We start from the raw sequence: 24,085 nt of genomic DNA, 5'->3' as shown, positions 1-24,085 counted from the left end.
CATTTTGGGTTCCTCTGAAATTTTCTACTTAATCTCAGCTGGATAACAAGTGGCCAATAAACTGCAGTTTGGAAGCCCTGGACTTCTCATACCCTATGTAGGGCTATAGTGGGAACGGTATATTCTGTCATCTTGCCATGCCTCCTGCCAAGTTATCTTCAGCATGATGCCCATGAGTCCTCCAAGCCTACAGCTAAGCACGAGCACCATCCACTATAAAAACCTCTATAGTGGTGGAGTGAAGGGAGCGCTGGCTGGCTGAGGAAAGAAGAGTTTGGAGGGAGGTCATAGAGTCACAGAGGTTGAGGCCAGTAGGGACCACAAGATCATCCAACCCACCCTCCTGTACGTCATAGGCTACCGAACACTATCCAGCGACCCTCATACCCAGCTCAAGAACCAGAACAAAGCCAAAGTATTATAGCCCTCAGGAGGCTAAACCTGTGTGCCACTGGCTGAGAACAGAAGGGACCGAGGTGCAGCATTGGTGCAGGGAACCAATTAAGCCCCGGTCTACATTTAAATTTAGATCAACTCAGCTGTGTTGCTCAGAGGTGTCAAAAATTCACACCCCTCAGGGCCATAGTGAAGCTGCCCTAACCTCTGGTGGGGCAGCAGCTATGTGGATGCAAGAATTCTTCCACAGACCTATCTACTGCCGCGTGGGGAGCTGGTTTATGTACAGTGATGGACAAAATCTTCCATCGCTGTAGGAAGTACCCGTAGTGTAATCATGCCCAAAGCGAGTGTGTTTCCTTGTAAAAACAAGGTGTCAAGAATGCTTTACCCCTTTAAAGTCTAGACATGAACACAACAGACTATCCCGCAGGAACTAGCCCATTGTAAAGACCGTCAAGGAGAGATGGATCCAGAAGAAACGCCTGGATCTGAATGCCCCCAAACTTTGGGAGGGTTCGTATCTGGAGTGGAGTTTTGTGGCTATGCCCCAGATCAGTGGTGGGCAACCTGTGGCCCATCAGGGTAGTCTGCTGGCGGGCCATGAGACGGTTTGTTTACATTGACCATCTGCAGGCATGGCCGCCTGCAGCTTCAGTAGCCGGGGTTACTTCATTCATAATTCGGGAGAGTTCCCTCTCCCACCAAACCCTCTGCATTCTCCCCACAGCTCCCTACAGGTCATCAGTCTCTAATGAGGCTCATCAGCATTCCTTCCAAGAACACCTGCTAAGCCACCCATCCTAGTTAGCAGAAAGCAGGCATAGCTGGCTGCTTGGGGCACTGCTTTTAACCCTATCTCTGCTCCTGTTCCTGGAACTGCCAATCTGTCATGCCTAATCATATGTAAACAAATAAAAATGCCTCTTTTATACAGCCGTAGAGAAGGAAACAAAGAGGGAGTTTAATCTGAATGACTGGAACATGCCCCCACGGCAAAAGACAGCAGCCTAGTAAAGCAGTTGTCAAAATTCTCAAAAAGGTGAAGTTGCCTTAAATAAATGTATAATTAAAATGGATTCCCCTCCCTTTTCTTTAGCTTTGATTGTGTTACTTTGTGGTGGTAGAGAGCCACACTCCGGGTAGCTCACATTTCCGGGATGCAAAGCGGCCTGTGCGAGAGAGATCTTTTAGACCGCAGTTTTGGTGGGAGTCCTCAGTTGGTGCCGTTACACTCTTACAAGTTCCTTCTCTTAGGGTGCATGCAGTGTACAGGCCTTGGAGAAAGGCTACTTTGTTGTTAGTTTAGTGATGTAATTTATTTTGGGGGAAGCTGTTGTAAATGGGAAGGGAGTTTTCCCTGCCTTAATCTCTAACAAGAGCCAATTTTGGGAGTGGAGTTGGCCCCTGGGAACTATGTATTAGTGTTTGGGGCAGTAATTTAAAAGAGATTGCTTACATGCCATTTGAAATCACCTCTGTTCCAGGACAGGTGTATATCGTGTAACTAAAATACATTACACCAAGAAAATATCCTGACTATACGACTGATTTCTTTTCCAACAGGAAACTCAGCTGCAAAGCCCCCAAATCTGCTACCTCATAGCAGAAGGGCTACACAGCATAATAATGAGTCATTAGCAGAGGAAGGACTAAGTCCTTGTGGTACCTGTCCAATTGCTGGAATGGATTACCTGCCAAAGATTGCATTTCATCCTCTGCAGATAGTTTAGCTGTGCCAAGGGATGGTGAATGAACCCTAGATAAGGAAATCACATAGGCAATCAACTTCAAACAAGCAAGTCATTTAGGGCTAGGTTCTTACTTACCTAGCCATGCAGGGAGGGAAATACGTAAGCTGCCTTATGCCTCTCCTCACACTGTGACTCTGACTACAGTGGGAGAGCAGTTAATTACTCACTTAATACTCCATGCTGTACACAAGTGGGTGGGAGGGGCACAGTAGGGTGGGGGGTGGGGAGTGGGAAGAGCCTTGGCTCCAGATAGAGCAGCTGGCCAGAGGCACTGCGAGAATGCCTGTTTCCACGGAAAGGGGTGAAGTACCTTCCTCTCCTCGTCAGCAGGAGGGGGTAGCTGTAACTCTAGCTCTGAAACAGAATTCATTCCTTGCTGTTCTGGTTTGGCACAGCTACACTGAGGGGTTCATCCCAGACCAGTGAGGGTTGCTACCACCGCCTGCTCTGTTGCTGAGGGTGCCTTCAATGCTATGCTGCTGTGGCTCACAGCCGGGATACCAATAGCCAGCAGACAAGTGTCCAGGTCACACCCTGGCCTCCACTGCCCAGTTACTGTTTGCAGAGTGACCCCCAACACCCTCCCAGGCCCAAATTTCCCCCAAAATCATCTGCCAATCGGCTGTGGTTCCCTGAATTGTGAATTACTGTGTCAGCACCTCAGCCAGAGAGAGCTTTGCTATGGCTAAGCTGTGGGACAACTCCCTGACGCACCAGCTGGTCTTGCCCGCAGACTCTGCCAGTCTAAACCTTGCCTTGCAGGTACCAATCAATCAGCGCTGTTTCCCTGCAGTGTCCAGCTTTCTCACCAAACACTCAGAGAAGTCAATTGCTCCTTTAAAGAGCCAATACTCTGCAGTGCATTAATTTAACGGAGCTTTGACAAACCCTCTTATGTCAATCATAGTGCTGAATTGGGTTACAGTAAAGGTAAAGCAGGTTTAGTTAACACAAAGACATCAGGTTAAGTGATGCCGAGTATAAGGAATCAAGATATAAAGGTTTACAAGCAAACAAAAGTCAAAAATACACTTGTAAGACTAAAACTTAATTTTAGCAAGTTACTATCTTTGCCTAAGGGGGTTTCTCACAAAGACTCAGTTCCCAGAGACTTCAACCCCCTTCTCTGAGTTCAAGATCTTGGCTCCTTGAATCCCCCAAGTGCTGGATACCAAAATGGCTTTCTGTTTCTGTTACAAGAGGCAGGAAGGCGTCTGGCTTTTCTTCCCCTCCTGTTGACTTTCCATCTCCCTGCTGATTAATATGTAAATAGGGCTTACATTGTTTTGATTCTACAATGCTTAATTTACAGTTTCAGAGTAGCAGCCGTGTTAGTCTATATTCGCAAAAAGAAAAGGAGGACTCGTGGCACCTTAGAGACTAACAAATTTATTTGAGCGTAAGCTTTCATGAGCTACAGCTCACTTCATCGGATGCATGTTAAGTGATGCCAAGTATAAGGAGTGGAGACAGGTAGATAGCTACAGTGGAGACAGGTAGATAGTTACCTTCTCTTCTGTCTGGGAGAAAACCTGTTTCTCCATCTGTTTGGTCAGACTTTAAAGCATAATATCAGTGAGTATCCATAAGTCCTCCTATGATGGTTCATACTGATACTAATCATCAGTGGAGCTCAAACTTTCATAAAAGACCTTACTTGATACACTTTTATAATACAATAATATTGTATATAATCAATTGATTCAATAGCCTAGTCTTTGAGGTTCAGCCCCACCCCTATCTTTACAACCTTTGAAATGTATTCTTTGAAAAGTAAGCCCAGCCCAAGCTTCTCTCTCCTGCTGGGGTGTAGAGGTCATGCAGGCTCGATAACTTTGTTTACCTAATATGTAAATGTACCTTCATTGCTCTGCCAGGCTCATCAGCAAGCAAATACATATTCCTTTGTCTAAAGAAGACTGTGTTTATACATCTGATGAAGTGCATCCGATGAAGTGAGCTGTAGCTCATGGAAAGCTAATGCTCAAATAAATTGGTTAGTCTCTAAGGTGCCACAAGTACTCCTTTTCTTTTTGCGAATACAGACTAACATGGCTGTTACTCTGAAACCTGTGTTTATACATTGCTTGCCAAACACATCTTAATACAATTCTGGCACATATTTATGTATCTTTGTACACACCCCATATGCGTACCATGCAGTGATGTTCGGGACTGGTGTGTTACCAGTTTGTATATGACACTTTATATGATACCTTTTCACTCTAGATGATGACAAGTGTGTTAGGTGTAGTGAGTGTCAGGCCTGACAAGAGTCGCTGACACAGAGTAGCAATCACCAATGGGCCTCTGTGTCACAGATGCATTGTCCCCTCTTCAAGGCAGATTGTGATGTTACAGTTTAGCCCTTTGGGCTTCATCCTGTGAGGTGCTGAGTGCCCTCAACTTCCCCTGAGCTCTGTGCCCATAGGGCCAGTCCTCCAAAGGGCTGAAGGCCCTCAGTGCCCACTGGGACCTTGCAGGATCGGACCTTAGTCTCTTTGAGCCCGTGTTCAAACACCAATAAAACAGGTATAAATACTGCCCAATCTCCCCAGGATGGGGAGCGGCTTAATTACTGTTTGCACGCTGCGGGGTGGGAGATGCTCGTGAAGGCCACAACACCATTTATTACCTGAGCGCCTTGTGAATGTAAATCAGGATAGGCACATCTTTTGAAGTGGCTGGTTTGAATTTGTGGGGCAGGGGAGAGGAGCAGAGACTCAGCCACAAGGAATCATAAGAATGCAGGTGTGTACTCCAGGGGTGTCTTGCCTGAGGAAATCGGGCAAAGGTTCCCTGCAAGAGCAGAAGGGAATAGGCCAGGAAGGAATAGAGAGAGCGGGCTGGAAGAGCTAGGCTGCTGCAGACATCTCAGCTGGTTCACACCCTCCCATGCCCCAGCAGGATATTGCAGCATTAAGGGCTGGGTGAAACCTGCCAGGTCAAGGTCCCAGCACAGCAGGCTGGGGCCTGTCGGGAAAGGAGAGATCTGTCTGTCACTTGGCTGTGGGGTGTCTGAGGAGTTTCTTACAGAGCAGCTGGAGGAAAGAACTGTGCTTCAGCCAGCAGAGTACAGGGGAGTTGCTCTTCTAAGGGCAGGAAGCTGAAAACAGCGCCCCCTCTCTCCCCCCCCCCCCCGCCCCATGAGCAATGTCAGCAAGCTAGGAATTGTAGCATTTCCCCCCGGTCTCTCCCAGGCTCTTAGCCAGCATGGTTACTACACCCATCTAGGGTACTTGTATGTCCCCTATTACCATACAGGTTTCAGAGTAGCAGCCGTGTTAGTCTGTATTCGCAAAAAGAAAAGGAGTCCTTGTGGCACCTTAGAGACTAACCAATTTATCTGAGCATAAACTTTTGTGAGTTACAGCTACAGCATGCACCTGATGAAGTGAGCTGTAGGTCACGAAAGCTCATGCTCAAATAAATTGGTTAGTCTCTAAGGTGCCATAAGTCCTCCTTTTCTTATTACCATACACTCTGCACACCTCACCATCTGTAAGGTATTTATCCTCACAAACCCCCTGTGAGCCAGGACAAGGCTGTTCTCCCCAGTGTACAGAAGAACCGAGGGACTAATTGACTTACCCAAAGCCATTCTGGAAGTCTGGGGTGGAACAGGAAATTGAACTCAGGCCACCTGAGGGTCAGGCTAGGACTCTAACCACTGGCCCATCCTTCCTCTGTGTCTGCCACAGGGTCCAATAACAGCCTGCCAGTGACATTACCACCAAACCCTCCCCATTGCTGACAAACGCCAGGTAGCCATGGCATTCACCTGCCCATAATAGATACACAAATCACAGTAGCTGACCTGAGATGGAATCACCGTTAACTGAGAGAGGCAGATGGGATCTTACTTGCTTGACTGATCTCTGTAAAGAATTGTCTTGTTAACAAGACCACCACATTTGTAGTATTTCTGTGGTAGGCCCTAGGGCAGGGGTGGGCAAACTTTTTGGCCTGAGGGCCACATTGGGGTTGCAAAACTGTATGGAGGGCTGGGTAGGGAAGACTGTACCTCCCCAAACGGCCTGGCCCCCACCCCCTATCTGCCCCCTCCTCCTTCCTACCCCCTGACTGCCCCCCTCAGAACCTCCACCCCATCCAACTCCTTGTCCCCTAACCACCCCTCCAGGACCCCCCGCCCCTATCCAACCCCCCCTGCTCCCTGTCCCCTGACTGCCCCAACCCCTATCCACTACCCCGCCCCCTGACAGGCCCCTGGGACTCCCATGCCTATCCAGCCCCTCACTGTTCCCCATCCCCTGACCACCCCCCTCCCAGAATCCCCAACCCATCTAACCGCCCCACGCTTCCTGTCCCCTGACTGCCCCCCGGGACCCCTCCACTCCCCACCCCCTTATCATGCCAGAGCCAGCCACGCCACCACATTGTGCGGCAGGAGCGGCGGGCCAGAGCATGGGCTTCGCAGAGAGCTGAGGCAGGGCCGGGGACTAGCCTCCCCGGCTGGGAGCTCAGGGGCTGGGCAGGATGGTCCCGCGGGCCAGATGTGGCCTGCAGGCCGCAGTTTGCCAACCTCTGCCTTAGGGGGTCTCATCCCTCAGTAAACACCCACCCCTTTGCTGCAATTTCAAAACTTAACTGCCGAAAACTGAACCAGGAGAAAGGATTTACTCAGGTTACTGTGTAAAAAGGGAGGAGGGAAGGTGTCTACTGATTAGAGCAGGGGATTGGGACTAAAGAAGGGGGGACATTTGATGCTGCTTTTAATCATTGAATTGCAATGAATTCCCTGTATGTGCTGTATTGTTGCCATTCTTTATATTAATATTTGAGCCAGAAAGGGTTACTGAGGAGAGAGAGGCAGCATGCCATTGCCAACTCTCAGGATTTCATTGTCAGGCTCAAGATGTGAGCTCCTGGAGTCCTGTGATTTGGGGGAGATCTCTGTTTTCTTTTTTTTAAACATTTGCATGGTTTTGTTGCTAGCCTTTTTGTTTGGAAAACATGAACACTGAAAGGCACCCATACCAGAATAGTATTATTTTTACAATCTCATAATCTTCAGGCAATTCTCATGATTTGGGGGGGACCATATTCATGATTTTTGAATGCTTGGGGCTAGCAAGGCTAGGATTGGGCTGCAGGACTCCTGATTTCGGGGCCCAGCACTGTCATGGATTCACTCTGTGACGCACTGGGCAAGTCACTTAACATTCTGTGTATCCGTGTCTCCAGCTGTAATGGGAAGAGTCTATGAGGGTCAAACATACCCCACATTCAAGCTTTATTTTGCCAGTCAGCTAGGTGGTTTGTTTATGCCGCGTACAAAAATACCAAAAGGTTGTGAGCAATGGTAACTGGAGTAGCTGTAAGAACAGGGCTCATTTTAATAACTATGCACATCCCCAAGAGCAGAAAAACGTGTTTTGACTTGTAAATGGCATAAACCTGTCATAGCAGTAATAGGAGTCACACAGGCCGGCAATGCTGCCCTCCTGCAGTTTGCAGAACAGAACGACCCTATTCAATCATTCAGCAGAAACAAAAACTATTTCCTCCAGGTCTTTATTTTTTAGCAAAACTGGTTAAAAAAAAGTGCCAAGTTCTACAGGGAATTTGTTCTCCTTCCCATGAAAATATCCTGACCTATTCTGGTTTTGAACAGGATGAACTCCAAATCCAAACAGAGCCCCCTCATCCAGCAGTTTGAATGTCTGCACAGCACCCATTGCAGTCAATGCAAGGACTACTGACGTGCTTATCTTCAGCACAGGGTCAACCTTTGCAGGATCAGGGCCTCGCTTTGTTTACTTATTTCTGACTAACTCTTGAAAGTCTCACTCAGTGCAAATAACTGCTTTCTGCATAACGCCAGAGTGATTTCCTGGAACTTTGCATGACCAACTGTAGCCAAAAGTGACTGGACTGATCTCAACATGTCACACACGCACACCAGAGTGGGGGATAGGGGGAAGGCATGAGATGGAAGGAGCTGGTTTTCCTTTATTCTTAAATTTGAAGAAAATCAAATATACAAACATGTCTTGGTCTGAGTAGGCTGTTTCTAGAGCTCCCCCATCTTAACCTTAGATTCTACCAATGCCCCAACACACAAACCTTTTTATACTATTGATTGGACCGAATGAAACCTACCGATTTTGGCTTCTGGCATGAGTCATCCGAACAGCCCTACTGCTTGGTGCGCAAACCTCACACCAAGGCAGCAGCCCAGCTGACTTTAGCCCTAGCGCTGAAAGAATCTCAACAACTTTGTGGTTTGGATGAAATTTGGATTCTTGTGTGAAAGTCTTGGGTTGATAGAATTAGGCTAGAGCACTCTCATGGGAAGATATGTTCTCACTGCACTTTGGCACCTTCACTTTACTTCTGATCCCAGCTGGGAAATGGAAATGGAGCTTCAAGGGGGGGAGGGGATTCTAGTTCAAGTTCACAAATACCAGTGGTTCTCAAACTCTTGTAGTGGCGACCCCTTTCACACAACAAGCCTCTGAGTGCGACCCCCCCTTTTCAGTTAAAAACACTTTTTTTATATTTAGCACTATTATAAATGCTGGAGGTGAAGCGGGGTTTGGGGTGGAGGCTGACAGCTTGTGACCCCCTAGATAATAACCTCGCAACCCCCACTTTGAGAATCCCTGACTTGGATTGGCAAAGGGTTGGAGCGTTCTCATTGTTCCAGTTATCCCTGCTAACCCTGTGCTGAAACAAGCCAGCAACTCACTCCTGCAATGCTGTCACTGAGATGTTCTTGGTATCTGACTAATACCCAGTCATTGGTGAGTCCAGCTTCTGGGTCATGGTTCTGTAAGAAGAATGTCAGCATAAAGAAGAAAGAGCAAACACAAAGGATCAGTATCATCACAGGATAAGGTTTGAAAGTGGAGCTATTTTAATTATGTCATCTGAAACATTAGGTTAGAAAAGAGAGCTTTGCAATTTGTCACCACCAGAGGAAGACTGTGGGATTTCAGTCTTTGTTTCCATGGGTCAATCATCAGGTTAAAACGTTCATCAGGGAAACTAAGATTGGGGCTTGCTCTGTAAACGTTGATGAGGGGCGCGGTCCCCTTAGCTGACAGAAAACTAGACAGAAGCATAGGCCAGTGTGACACACCACACCCCTAATTCATGGAAAGTACTGGGATGACGCACTGCATTGTGAGCACAGCACATTTCTCTGACTGGATAGTTTAACCTTAGCCAGTAGCCTATACCTGAAGGGTGTATTTCAGAATGTTCTTCCTCAGCCCTTTGTCAGGCTCATTTCTTAACGTGTGGGTTGCACAATTGCTTTACTGCAAACCGGTTTTGTATTTATTGCATTTATACAATCAGCCTCACAATTCAAAGTTTTCTTAAAAAAGCAGGTCAAGTATAAGAGTCGCCACCGCCCCCCCTTTCTTTTTCATTGTAATAAAGAGCAGAACATAGGAAAATCCAGCACTCAGAGCTAGTTTTAAAAAACAAAGGTCTGGATTATGGTACATCAAAGGGAAACAGTAATTACTAACTCTTCATTTTTACATGTGTGTGATTCATTAACTGCTTTATGAACATGAAGAAGTGATTTAGGATGGCTCAGACCCTGGTAAAAAATTAAGTTAATAGTAATGAGCTGATTTCCATAGAAATGGGCTAATCTCTAACCCAGCTACCAGTGCCCGGCAGAACCAAGCCTCCCTGGAAATAGGCTTGGTGTTTGCAGCGCTTTTGCTCTTGCAAAGGACAGACCTTTGCTCCTGGCAACAGAGGGTGTGGTCTGAGAATTTAAAATGGGGGATGGGTTAAAATTCTATTTGACTACATTTCACACTATAATAGCAGGTGAAACTATGTAGATCTAGGAGAAATAGGTAGCTGGCAAACTGTGAATCAATTTTAAAAATAGTGTGTTATACAGGGACACTCGGTATTATTCTGGAGAGTGGAAAATGCAAAGAGACATTTTTTAAAAAAATAGTTGAAAAACTTTATTAAGATTTTATTGCAAACAGTGCATCCACTTTGGTCACTTGGACAGCCAATCCAGCACCTTTCCCCAGTACTAAACACAGACAGGCTGATATTCATTCAGCTGCACAGTAGCTACAAAAGGTTCCTGATGCAAAGGAGCTGGGGCAGTTCTGCTGCATGGGAAAAGGTGGCCAAGTGGCCCTGTAGAATGTCAGGGTTCCCTCCCCACTCTGAGGTACAAATGTGCGGACCCACATGAAAGACCCCCTAAGCTTATTTCTACCAGCTTAGGTTAAAAACTTCCCCAAGGCACAAATCCTTCCTTGTCCTTGGATGGGACAAGGTGGGAGTGGTGTCAAGGTTCCTTCCCCACTCTGAACTCTAGGATACAGATGTGGTGACCTGCATGAAAACCTCCTAAGCTTACTTTTACCAGCTTAGGTTAAAACTTCCCCAAGGTACAAATTAATTTTACCCTTTGCCCTTGGAATTTCCACTGCCACCACCAAACTTTTACTGGGTTTACTGGGAAACGTAGTTTGGACACGTCTTTCCCCCCAAAATCCTCCCAAACCTTGCACCCCACTTCCTGGGGAAGGTTTGGTAAAAATCCTCACCAATTTGCACAGGTGACCACAGACCCAAACCCTTGGATCTTAGAACAATGAAAAAACATTCAGTTTTCTTACAAGAAGGCTTTTAATAGAAGTAAAGGAATCACCTCTGTAAAATCAGGATGGTAGATACCTTACAGGGGAATTAGATTCAAAACATAGAGAAACCCTCTAGGCAAAACCTTAAGTTACAAAAAAGATACACAGACAGGGATAGTCATTCTATTCAGCACAGTTCTTTTCTCAGCCATTTAAAGAAATCATAATCTAACGCATACCTAGCTAGATTACTTACTAAAAGTTCTAAGACTCCATTCCTGTTCTGTCCCTGGCAAAAACAGCATACAGAGACACACAAACCCTTTGTTTCTCTCCCTCCTCCCAGCTTTTGAAAGTATCTTGTCTCCTCATTGGTCATTTTGGTCAGGTGCCAGAGAGGTAACCTTTAGCTTCTTAACCCTTTACAGGTGAGAGGATTTTTCCTCTGGCCAGGAGGGATTTTAAAGAGGTTTACCCTTCCCTTTATATTTATGACACTACATTGTATCATAATCAGTGGAACTGGAGTCAGAGGACCCATGTTCCTTGGTGGGACTGCTATTGATGGGACAAGGACACCAGGTGAACTAGGAAACACTGGAGTGCAGCTGGAAGCACCCAGCCACATGGATAGAGCAATCCATAAGGTGTAATAAAGTTCCACTTGTTCAGCTTAACCTCCACTTGGCTTCACTCATTGCTAATGAAATGTGGTGGCAGGCACTGAGTTGTGAGTCCTCTGCAGTACTGCAGGCAACAGCGTGAACCCTAGAATTCAATCTGAAGCCCTCTGGAAGCCTGGATTGTTCGTGGTGGATGGAGGCGTGCGAGCTGTACACGGACCTGGCCGCGCAGGAGGGTGACAACAATAGGAAAGTAAAACTGTTACTTTACCTTATTGGGGAACAAAGAAACTCAACACTGCCTCAAGCCTCACAGCATCCCCAGGAGCCATGGGGAACTATCGCTCCCGTAATTGAACGAGACTGTGAAATGACACAGGTTTTTCATAGAGACCAATCCGAAGGGGAGGGGATAGACCCCCCTCCGCCAGTCACTGCCTTACGCACAGTGGCTGATACATGCAATTTTGAGGACTCAACAGACTTAATTCGGGACAGGATAGTTTGAGGCAAATGGGATCAGCACCTGAAGGAGCAGCTGCTCCAGGAAGTGATCTCTCCTTAGACAGATGCTCAGACATGGGGCATGCAACAGAAGCCTCAAGAGGAAGGATGAAGGCCCCGGGAAGCACAACAACCCCAGAAATACATATAGCACTCAGCAGGTGGCCAGGGTTCCACAGTGAGATGCATTGAATGTGGGAGACAGCATGAGTAGGTAAAGCCGGAGAAGCGCCCCGCACAAGTACAGCATTGCAAGGAATGTGGCAAGTTGAACCACTTGAGCAGCATGTGTAAAAACAGAAGAAGCTCTCAGAAAAATTCAGTCAGACTTGCACAAGAGAGGGAATGGCAGATTCGACACCATGGCTCTCTCCTGGAGTCCTGGAGGGTGTCAGGTCCAGGCTGTAGGGACAGGAAAGCAACGAGAGACCATACCAAACTCTTTGTGTGCAGCAATGGTAATAGGGAAATGCTATTTGCAATTTCAGCTAGATAGAGGGGCCTCCTGCAATGTGATTCCTCAGGATGAACTAGGCTTGAATATGCTCAGTAAAAAGAGCTGTTGCAATTTAATAATGTACAATGAGACCATAATGCAGCCCATAGGAAAATTTGACCTCATAGTAACTAACCTGAAAAATAATATATGGTACCAACTGAAGTTATAGGTGGTGGATGACCACAGACCCCTCTTGGGAAATACAGCCATACAAGCCATGGATCTGATCAGAGTGCAGCATCAGAATTTTATAGTTGCAGTGCAATTCGCAAAAGGAGGCGTCCAATGGACAATGGAGACAATTTCATAGGGGGATATTTTCAAAGGCAATGGGTGTCTCGAAGGAAAGCTGCCGTTGGAAGTAGACCGCCCACAGTGGAACCTGTGTGCTTACCATGAAGGAAAATTCCAGTAGCACTACATACTCTAGTATGCAAGGAGCTCAAAAGTCTGCAAAGCAGGGGGAGCATCCTAGCATCTGTAGCAGCCAATATAACCTGGATTAGCAACAAGGTGCTAGTAAAGAAGTCATCAGGCAAATTATGCCTCTGCATAGACCTAAAGCCACTGAACTGGGCATTGAAAGATGCCACTATCCACTGCCCACAACTGATGCTAGAACTCTCCAAAGCCAGAATCATTATGGTTTGTGACGTGAGGCAAAGGTTTTGGCCCATAAGCCTGGATGAAGAGTCCAGCATGCTGAACACCATTTAGTCATGACAGATAGCTGCACATGCCAATGGGCATAGGCCCAGTACCAGAAATGTTCCAGGGAAGACTCATCCAAGCACTGGAAGGACTGCCTGGGGTGAAAATAATTGCAGACTATATTCTTATTATAGGTGAAAGGAGTAATGGTACAGAAGCTGAACAAGACCATGACTGAAAACTGCAAGCTTTACTACAGCAATCTGGGGACAAGAACATAACATTCAACCCAGAAAAAATGATGACTCAAACTGCATGGCGTGATGTACGTTGGACATCTGCTCACTGCCAAGGAACTAAAAGCAGACCCCAACAAGATCAAGGCAGTCAGAGGCATGCCTACTCCAGTGGATGTGAAAAGGATATAGCACTTCATAGGAATGATAAATTCTCTGTCCAAGTTTTATCCACAGCTGGCTGCAGTAGCAGATCCTATACATCAGCTCACAAAGGAGGATGTTGAGTGGGACGGGGCAAGTTCCAGCAGGAAGCATTTGACATATGAAACAAACGGTAACAGGTGCCCATCTTGAAGTACTACCAGCCCAGAGAGCCACTGACACGCCAGTGTGATGCTTTGGAGAGAGGATCAGGTGTAGCTTTTTTTCTGTTTCGCTGGAGCAGCTGGTCACTTAAGCCAGCAGAGCCAGGTCAGAGCCTGAACAGGGGTACAATCAAATAGAAAAAGAGCTTCTGGTCGTGGTATTTGGAATGGAGCTATTCCATCAATACACCCTTGGTCACCCATTAATAGTGCAATAAACCACAAATCCCTAGAGACAACCATGGCAAAGCCCTTTCTTAATGCTCCAAAGAGATACCAGAACATGGGATTCCAGGACAATTACTGGTGTTAGCTGACACCCTGAGCAGGGCGTATATGTCCAGCATCAGTGAGTTTGGGGTAGGAGAGGAGGACATGGAATCCATGAACATGTCACACTATCTCCCAGTTCCATACAGTGACGCTGATAGAAATCAGAACGTCTACAGAAAAGGATGTCCAATCATAGGCAGTCAAGAGAGTGATACCAGCTGGGTGGCCAGAAGACAAAAGGTAGGAACAGAACCATATTTTCAAATTAAAGATAAGATGAAGCATGCAGGATGCAGTTATATGTTGAAGACAGAGAGTTGTTGTCCCCACCTCATCGCTTAAGGAGGTCATGCAACAAATACCTCACACCTGAATACCGACAGATGTCTCATATGGGCGCAAGCATGTGTTTACTCACAAGGAACGAATACACAGCTCAGCTCCTTGATAGAAGGGTGTGACACCTGCCGATTGTGTGATAACCACCAGCACACAGAGACTCTGTTGCCAGTGAGCTGCTCACCCAACCATGGGAAAAGGTGGGAGCAGCCTCATTTACCTTCAGTGAAAAGCAATAGTTGATTAAGTGGATGACTATTCAAATTCCTGGGCAGTCAATGCCTTACCTGATACAAGAAACAACTCATTGATTGGCAAACTGAAGGCCATATTGCAAGATATAGCATTCCAGACCCAGTATTCACTGACAATGGATGTCAATTTATCGCGGAAGAGTTCAAGGAATTTGCACACAAATAGGAGTTTGACCACCACACCAGCATACCCTCAGAGTTATGGTAAGTTGGAATCAGCTGTGAAAACATCTAAGAGACTGTTGCACAAGCCTGTGTCTTCTGGTTAGCGTGTTTGGCACACAGGAATACCCAAACACAGGGGTGCCAATCCAGTCCTGTGCAGGTGTGGATGCGATAAAGGACCAAAACCCTGCTACCAATGAGGGAAGAGCTGTTGCAGCCAGAAGGATGGAGAAACTGCCAAGAGGAGATGGCCAGCAAACAGAGAAAGCAAGCACCAAAATCAACAGGCCAGCCAAGGATCTACCGGCCCTGGAGACAGGCATGGCTATGAGAAGCCAGCCATTAGAGAGACACCAGAAGGAGTTGCGAGAGGTGCAGTGACACCCAGGTCAGAGGAGGTGACAATGCAAGAGGAACGAGTGATCCGAAGAAACAGGCGGCACTTACAAGCCAGCAGACACGACACCTAAGTTCCCTCTATGTTGTGTGGCTGGGCGGCCGCCCAGCAAGTTATCAAGTGCCACGCAAGTCAGGTGTAGCACTTCAGGTGTCCCTCCCCGCAAGACTGATGTCAGGGTGTCCCCCTCCCCCTGCACCCCATCTCCACGGAACCAGGTGGGATACGACAGGGCTCAGGACCAAGGGAGCTTGCTGGCAGTTGCAGCTGTGTCTGAACAAGCCAATCTACTTAAAAGGGCATCGTACCTAAAGGGACATCTCTCACACACACACACACAGTCTTTCACACTCACTTCCCAACACATACTTGTATTATTGTTGTTGTTGTTACTTCTTTTAAAGTGTGTTATTTTAATTTTTTGACTGGTCTATGCATTTCATAATTTTTCTCTCTCTCTTACGCTTCAATTTAATTCTTTGAATAGTGAGTTCTAAAATGCCTAACCTGTCCTGGCTGGAGTAATGATCCCTATGGTAGCTTTTAAAAATATATACATTATATCTAGGTTTTTGGTTTCTACTAGCAGCGCACATCCGCACATTGCCTCGGTATGGTGCACATAACAAAATTCATTCCGCACATGGATGGAAAAAATTCGAGGGAACACTGCACAACCCCCGTATCCCGCAGCTCTCCCAAGGAACTGCGCTGTCCCCACTAAGCCACCCATGCTCATTGAGGAGCAGCAATAACATGGAAGCTGGCAGGAACTGTAAGCCCGCAGTTATATTGGCCAAACAATACTTCCTCCGCTATATTTCATACTGCTCATTGTACTATCCAGCTTAGTAGAGATTGCAGCCAATCTAGCAGCAGAGGGAGTGCCGTGCAATCTACTTTGTACACAAAGGGCTAGATTCCCAAATAAATTTAGGCATGATGATGTTCAGCCTCACCACACCTAACTTTTAGGGGCCTAGAAAATCACTGGCATTCCCAAAGCCTGTGACCTAGGCTCCCTGTACAATGACATTCAGTGCCTCGGCTCCGTCTACAGCGAATGGGGAGACAGAAGCTCCTTAGAATGGGATTCACAAAAGCCAGCCAATGGGTGATGCCAAGCTGGGGATGTGAACTAGGCGCCGCCCCCTCTCAGAGATTGGTGCCGAAATCCAGGCTGCAGGGCAGCACCTCCCTCTGGTTGGGATTCTCCATTGCAAACCCTCATGTGGCCTTGTGTGGCCGTTTTAGCCAGGAGGAGCTCTCTTTTGGCCCAGTGGTAGAGCCCTCCCCCCCAGGTCACATAACCCCTCGGCCTGAAGGGGATTTGAACGGTCATTGGCCACCTCTCAAGTGTGTGCCATGGTCACTGGGATAGTCTGAAGGGTTGCCTCATTTCTCCTGTTGAAGCTGTTCCACTGTGGCTAACTCATTATAAAATTCATTGGAGCAGGGGGATTGGATCCTGGGTCTGTCAGGTGAATGCTCTAACCACCAGGCTGCAGAGTCATCCGCAGGCTTGCTCTCTCTCTGGCCCAGCGCTGAGGCCGTTGTACTGTGGATAACTAGAAAACAAATCATTGGGTACACACCCATCCTCCTTCCCAGACATTCTGTGTAAGCTCGTCTATTGGGGCCCGAGCCAGCAGGCGAACTCGGAACACGCTTGCCTGATCGGGCCTGATCTACCCCCAGGCCTTGTATTGCCAGCACTCTGGGGTTTAGGTGTCTGGCCCCTGGCATGGGGCCGCAGTGCACATGCACTGAGGCAGAAACATAGGTACCTAGGGAACTTTTACTACAAAAATTTAGGTGAGGAGCAAGTTTTGGTGCCTACAGGGTTCAGCAGCAGCTGAGCAGAGGTTGGTGAATCCAACTGATGCTGGGCTATAGGCATCTAAGTCCTTTTGTGAATCTAGCCCAAAATGTCTTCCATGCAAATTGCAGGCCAGTGTTGCAGCATGACTGTAAATGTAAAATAGGGTTGCCAACCCTCCCAGTTTTGCCAGGAGTCTCCCAGAATCTGGCTCTATCTCCCGGAGGCTACTGAAGCCAAACCAGGAGATTTTAGGCTGCTAAAAATCCGGCGGCGCAGCAGGGCTAAGGCAGGCTCCCTGCCTACCCTTGCTCTGCGCCGCTCCCGGAAGCGGCCAGCCTGCTGCCCCTGGTGGGGGGGCAAAGGGTCTTTGTGCACTCTCCCCTCCCCCCCAGCACTGACTCCGCAGCTCCCATTGGCCGGCAGGGGCAGCATGCAGAGCCCCCAGGCCCTTCCCCCACCAGGGGCCACAGGGATATGCTGGCCACTTCCGGAAGCGGCACAGAACCAGGGTAGGCAGGCAGCCTGCCTTAGCCCCGGTGCACTGCCTACTGGGAGCCGCCCAAGGTAAGCACCACCCAGCCAGAGTCCACACCCCCGCCCGCACCCCAACTCCCTACCCTAGCCCTGAGTCCCCTTCCACACCCAAACTCCCACCCAGAGCCTGCACCCCTAACCCCCCCACACACCCCAACCCCCTGTCCCAGCCCTGAGCCCCCTCCAGCACCCAAACACCCTCCCAGAGCTTGCATCCCACACCCCCTCCTGCACCCCAACCCTTGCCCCAGCCCAGAGCCCCCTTCTGCACACAAACTCCCTCCCAGAGCCCGCACCCCTCACCCCCTCCTGCACCCCAATCCCCTGTCCCAGCCCTGAGCCCCCTCCAGTACCCAATCTCCCTCCCAGAGCTTGCACCCCACACCCCCTCCTGCACCCCAGCTCCCTGCCCCAGGCTCAGCCCAGGACCCTCCTCCCACACTCTGAACCCCTTGGCCCCAGCCTAGAGCCCACCCCAGGCTCAGCCTGGTGAAAGCGAGAGCAAGCAAATGGGGGGAGGGGAGATGGAGTGAGCAGGGCGGGGCCTCAAATAAGGGGCACAGCCTCAGGACAGGCCCTCAGGACAGGGGTGGGGCAGGGGTGTTTGGCTTTGTGAGATTAGACAGTTGGCAACCCTAATGTAAACACAGGTGTAAATGATACAGCAGTGCACAGAGTAAGGGGCAGGCTCAGGGCTGTAGCTGAGATTTAAAAGCAGACAGAAAATGTCAAAGGCAGTGTTGGGCAACAGGTGCTGCTGAGATGTGACCCAGTGAAAGAGCAGAGGCGGCCAGTGGCGAGAGAGCCAGTCACGAGTGGAGGGAGCCAGGGGAGAGGCCAGCACCAGCTCATCGAAGGCTGGAACACACAGGCAGACAGTTGGGAAGCAGATAGCGAAATGAATGGGGAGCTGGTGCCGTTGTCTGAGGACGGGTGGGATGTGGCTGTGTGTCCTCGGACACGTGAGGAGGTAGGCGGGCGGCAGCGTGCTGCACGTGGGGCTAGTATAAGTAACCATAGTAATGTGCTCAGCTGAGCACAGAGCTTCAATCGGGCAGGATTCAGCATTTCAAAGCACAGCTCTCCTTTGTGACTCCTACCGTAGGCTTAAAATAGACCACGGGTTATTTATAGAAGCTGTGAGAGCTAATCCCGCTTGGATCCCTCGAAAGGAATCATATGATGAAGGGGGTTTTAAGTCACAGAGAGCCCAGATCCTCAAAGATATTAAGGCACCTAATTCCCATTGAAATCAATGGAAGTTAGACACCTAAATACCTTTGAGGATCTGGGCCCTCAGCGTATTGCCTCCCCAGCCCTAGGGGAAGTTAGACTAGACCCATGGCTGGTGCACCTTACGCTCTGCGTATCATGGTCCCCGTGAGTGCTGGGACGTAGAAACAGCCATAGTGCAGTGCAGTCCCCTCCCTCCCCAATCTGTACCTATCATTGGGTGCTGGGAGCAAAGACGGTGCGGAGCCCTTGTGCTAGCTCTACATCAGCCAGGGAGCCCCCCTGCACAGGAGGGATTCCCAGCGGTCTTTTTCATCTCATTTTAAAGTCCCTTTCTGCTGCTGCCTTAGTGTAACTGAAATCCAGGCCCGTGGCCTGCTTAGGATTAAAGGTAGCTGGAGTTTTCTGACCTGGTGGCAGGCAGTTGGGGGAAGATAACACTTTCATCTGATCATACTCACAATTATTTAAAGACTGGGCAACAGAGGCCAACATAACTGAGATCTGGTTTTCTGGACTGAAACTAAGGAAGAGCAAGATTTCAGACTTCTAGTCACATGAGGCCTGCGGGGGAGCCGTATCCTCCAAGATGAGACATGGAGGCTGCTGGCAGACTTGGCTTGTTTCCCCATCTGCACTAGGAGAAAGGGTGTCAGTCACTACAGCCTGCTGGTTGGAATAGCTGGAACGTACAATGCAGCAGGTACTTGACATGGGCTGGTTTCTCCAGTGGGTTGGAACACCTGGGATGAGCTGTTCGACCCAGGTGCAGCTGAGGTGAGGGCTGCTCACAGTGGGGGTTTCTCCCAGAGGTTGATGTGGCATGCACAACTATTTTTGGCAGAGTTGCCAACTTTCACACGGTAAATAAGCACCCTGACTTTCACAATAAGCCAAAAATCAAGCTAATCCCATTTCAAAACAAGGCCAAAACAAGACAATCCCTAAGAACCCCAACACTCTATGTGACTAGATCCCCTGGGGTGCAGCTTGGGACTGTGGTGAGCCCACTGTGCACCCCTGACTCTCTCTCTCTGCCCCCACCCTTACCTCTGCTTACTGGGAGCCAATCAAAAAAAAAAAAAGCAGCAACAAGCTACAAGCCAAAAACTAACCAACAAACAACTCACAAGCCAGTTAAGCCAAAAACAAGCCAATTTCTGCATTTTTTTTTTTTTTTTTGCAGGTTTGGTGTGTCTGATTTTAGGTTCATTAGTTCAGTCAGTGCCTGCTGATTCCACACTTCAGTACCAATCATAGGGGAGTTACCCCAACTACTCGCTCCCATCATGGTCTTGCCAGGTGCTGCAGAAGATCCAGAATGAACTGGGATTGGCTTGGTTGTAAGGAGTGCAGGGTACATGTAGATTTGCCAACATGCTTCTGTCACTGGTTTTGCTGTGTGAATGTATGCAACTGTTGCCCTGACCAGCGAGACAACCAACCATTTCATTCAGTGTTCCTGTCTACTGTAACTAATGACAGTCACTGGTATGCAGCACCTCACAGGATCAAGCCCTTAGACACATCCTGAGTTAAAGAAAAACATATAACTCAGACACGAGTCACAGAGCTGAGGTGGGAACAGCTTGAGAAGGAGTTAGAGAAAATGAGGCAAAACTCCCTGTGACATCAATAGAAAGTATGGTGGGGCAGGAAGAGGCTCAAAGGTGGTTTATAATCACCTTCCCATTCCCCAGATCCTACCCGGCTGTATACCAGGCAGGATTTCTGGAATAAGTTAAAGCAGCCTAAGGACTGCTCTAAATTACACCATTTGCCAATGTTCCTGATGGGCTGTGATGGCAGAGGTAGGACAAGGCAAACCTAGTCATGACCCCCTACATCAGCCACAGACTGGGAAGGAGCCATTAGCCTGCTCCTCACCAGCAGAGGACCCCCCTCTGCACTGAGCTCATCCTTCCCTGACTACATCCACTTTAGAGCATGGTTCTATGGACTGGAGAATGTGGCTCTTTGTGACAGAACTACAGAATCCAGTCCTCCCACCCCCAATTAGTGATGCAGCCCAGCCCACTCTGCAGCATCTGCTTTATGATGCATACATGGTAGAAGCTGTTCATAGGTCTCTTTCGCCACTGCACATGCACATGGGGTGACACAGGGGTAGGGAAAGTTTACTGCCTTTTTGTGGTCTGAGCGGCTACGGCAAACGGCTTTTTCCTTTAACGTTGCATAAACCTGATAGTGCTGTGTGCTCCAAAAGGGGCTGGGGGGGGTGGGGGGTGGAGAATCTGTTTTCCTTGTCAAACCAAAGCGCATCAAAGCTGCCCTAAAAAATTAAAACTTCTGGTTAGGGTCTTAATATATTAATAAAAAGCAAAACATGGATCTATTTCAAAGCACTCTTTCCAAAGGTCCTTGCTGAATACGAAACGGGAAATGGTTCCCGTTCCTAGACACCAGCAAAACGGCAAGCCATGCTTTTAATATTTTTCACCTGCAACCCTGGCCTAGCCTATGGGCTGACAAATATTTCGCTCTGTGGACTAATCTGATGATGTTGCACAGCAAGAAAAGAAAACATTTCAAAGGTTGAAAGAACTTGGAAAAAAATAAAGTCACACACGCGACACTTCCCCTTCCCCAGAGAGATAGGATTGCTGCGTGGCTTTCCCTTTCCTGACGATAAGCATATCCTGGTGGATAAAAATACATTTGTTCTTACCGTAAATTCCCTTTTGTCAACTCCTTCATCCCAGGCTGGGTGTTGGGATTTAGGCTTCCTTACAGGCATAGGAAGCCCAAGAACTTTGCCTGTTTAAAGTCTGAAGAGCAAAGGGAGAAACAATAATAGCCTGAGTTTGCTCACATCAAAGTCAACGACACAACACCCATTGGCTTCACCTGGAGCAGACCCCTCAAGATCTAGACCATGGCAACAGGAATACAGCTCTAAATTACATATTCTTTCACAGGGCCCCATTGACTTGGCAGCAAATTGGACCTCAATTCTTCAGCAACTTCAAATACATGAAAGAAAATGGAGGGCTTTGTTGAATTAAATCTGAGCAGCAGATCTGTTGTCTAATTAAATCCAGCAGATCTGTTGTCTAATTAAATCCCCTTTCCCTACATTTTCCAATGTGCCACAGATTTCTGTACTGACAATGCAGAGCGATGTGCCACAAAGTGGGAACAGATGGTCTAGGGGGTAGAGCTCTAGTTTGGGACTCCGAAGACGTGGGTTTAATTTCATGATCTGCCATGGGTTTCAGGTGGGCCAGAGCCATAAAAGGACTTAGGTATCTAACTGCCACTTTAGGCACTAAGTCCAACCGTTAGGCACCACTAAGGTCTTCAGGACCCCTGCTCAGCTGCTGTCTCATTTTGGAGGAATGAAAGTCCCCATGCTGCTTAAGGGTCTGTCAGTGAGCATCAGTGCCCATCTCACAGCTAAGCCCCAGCAGGGTTGGCTAGGCCTTGCCCTGCTTATCTCAGTCAGGAAGGTGTTGACAGAGCATATCTAACGCCCCAGAGAACATCCAGGCATGGGCGGCAGGTATCACAGGCCAGGGGAGGTGTGGGCCTGCCCTGCCCATACTCCGCCCCCAGGTTTCCTCCTGCCTGCTACCAGTTCCCCCTCAACTGCTGGGGCTTGGGTTGGGACTCAGGACAGCGGGGACTGCGCTGCCCGGCTAGTGCCACACCGCTAGGACGACCATATTTCCCCAAAGGGAAAACAGGACCGCACAGGGCTGGCCCCAGCCACTCACCCGAGGCCCCCTCCCCCTGCAGGGCTAGCCCCAGCTGATTGCCCAAGGTGCTCCCCAGACTGTCACTGGTCCCTCAAACCCTGCCAATCCCCTGCTCGAGGCTGTCGCTGGTCTCTCGTCTTTCGAACCCTGCTGGCCCCGCTCTCGAGGCTGTCACTGGTTGCTGGAACCTTTCCTCCACCCACCTCCACCCCAGCCTCCCGCCTGCTCAGGGCTGGCATCTCTGCTCGCCCCCTGCACATTCCTCCACACTGCACCCCACGTTTTTGACAAAAGTGGGTGTTTGTCCCGTTTGTTTTTGATCAGTTGGCAAGAATGGGACAAATGCCCTTTTAGGCCAAAAAAGTCAGGACGGCTGGGACAGAGCTTAAAAAAGGGACTGTCCCTGCCAAAATGAGAGGTATGGTCACCCTACGCACTGCGTGCCCACCTAGCACTCTGGGGTTGGGGCAGCCCGGGGCTGGCGCAGCCCGGGGCTGGCAGCTGTGGTGGGGGTGCTCTAGGCTCTGGCAGGGGAGGGGCCGGGGGCTAGCCTCCCCCAGTGGGCAGATCACGTGCCGCCCATGTATACAGGGGAAGCAGCTGCTCCCTTATAACCTTTAGCCCAGGGATTAGGGCATTCCCCCAGGCTGTGGGGAGACCTGGATTCAGTTCTCCCCTCTGCCTGATGTGGAGAAAGGATTTGAGTGGTGATCTCTTACCCCTCAGCTTCATTCTCATGCTCTCTCTGGCCCAGTGCACATTTAATTATTTGATACTTCAACAGGGGAGAGAGAGAGAGAGCCCTGCCCCAGAATGCCCTATAGCTGAGCAGTTAGGGCACTCCCCTGGGCGATTCTCAGTTCAAGTGTCTGCCCCACATCAGGCACAGTGGGGATTTGAACCTAGGTCTCCTGCATTCCAGGTGAGTGTTCTAATAGCTGGACTATAGGATCCAAAATGGGTCCCCTCCTAGCGTTTTGTGCTGGGCCCTATCCAGTAGGCATGCTCAGAGCATGCTTACCAGCTCAGGTCCCGCTGTTGAGGCAGGCAGGGGATTACATAGTCTGAGGATCTCAGCAGCAGAAATTTAGGCAACAGCTAAACAGGGGTTTTGAGGATCTAAATTTTGGAGTTGGGTGCCTAAACCCATTTGTGGCTCTAGCCCTGTGTGTGTTACTGGCCAAAAGACACAGCCAAAGGAGCAGACATGATACCAAATGAGTTTGTGCTAGGAGTGCTGTGATGGCCATCCACTCAGCCACTCTGGGCAGGGTGTTGCCGTACTCAGCAAGGCCCATGGTGCTAGGGAAGGCAAAAAATAAAATAAAATAAAATAAAATAAAATAAAAAAAGATGTTTTGAGAAGCATTGAGGAAGGGGCAGCATGGGAAGGTAGCTCTGCAGTTAACAGAACAAACACCTCAGTGTTCTGTAAATACAATAGGTGCCTTTCCTAAGCAGACATGAAAGGCCCATTGCTCAAATTCATCTGGAGGAAAGAACTGCTACGTAAAAACCTTTTATTGTTGTTAAGTGCAAAAGCTACATAAACAAGAAGCACAGATCCAAACTCAACCGCCAGGAAGGTTGGTGCAGACAACCTGAGGGCTCCAGTGTAAACATGGGCTCGATGATACAGAATCTAATGTTGATTTACTTTTGTTGCTGGTGTTCCCATGGTTATTGCTGCGTAGATGGGCTCTGCCGTATCTCCTCTGTCT

This window comes from Eretmochelys imbricata, chromosome 12 (genome assembly GCF_965152235.1).
Source record: "Eretmochelys imbricata isolate rEreImb1 chromosome 12, rEreImb1.hap1, whole genome shotgun sequence".
NCBI lineage: Eukaryota > Metazoa > Chordata > Testudines > Cheloniidae > Eretmochelys > Eretmochelys imbricata.
The sequence above is the reverse complement of the archived record's forward strand: the minus strand, read 5'-3'. Positions refer to the sequence as shown.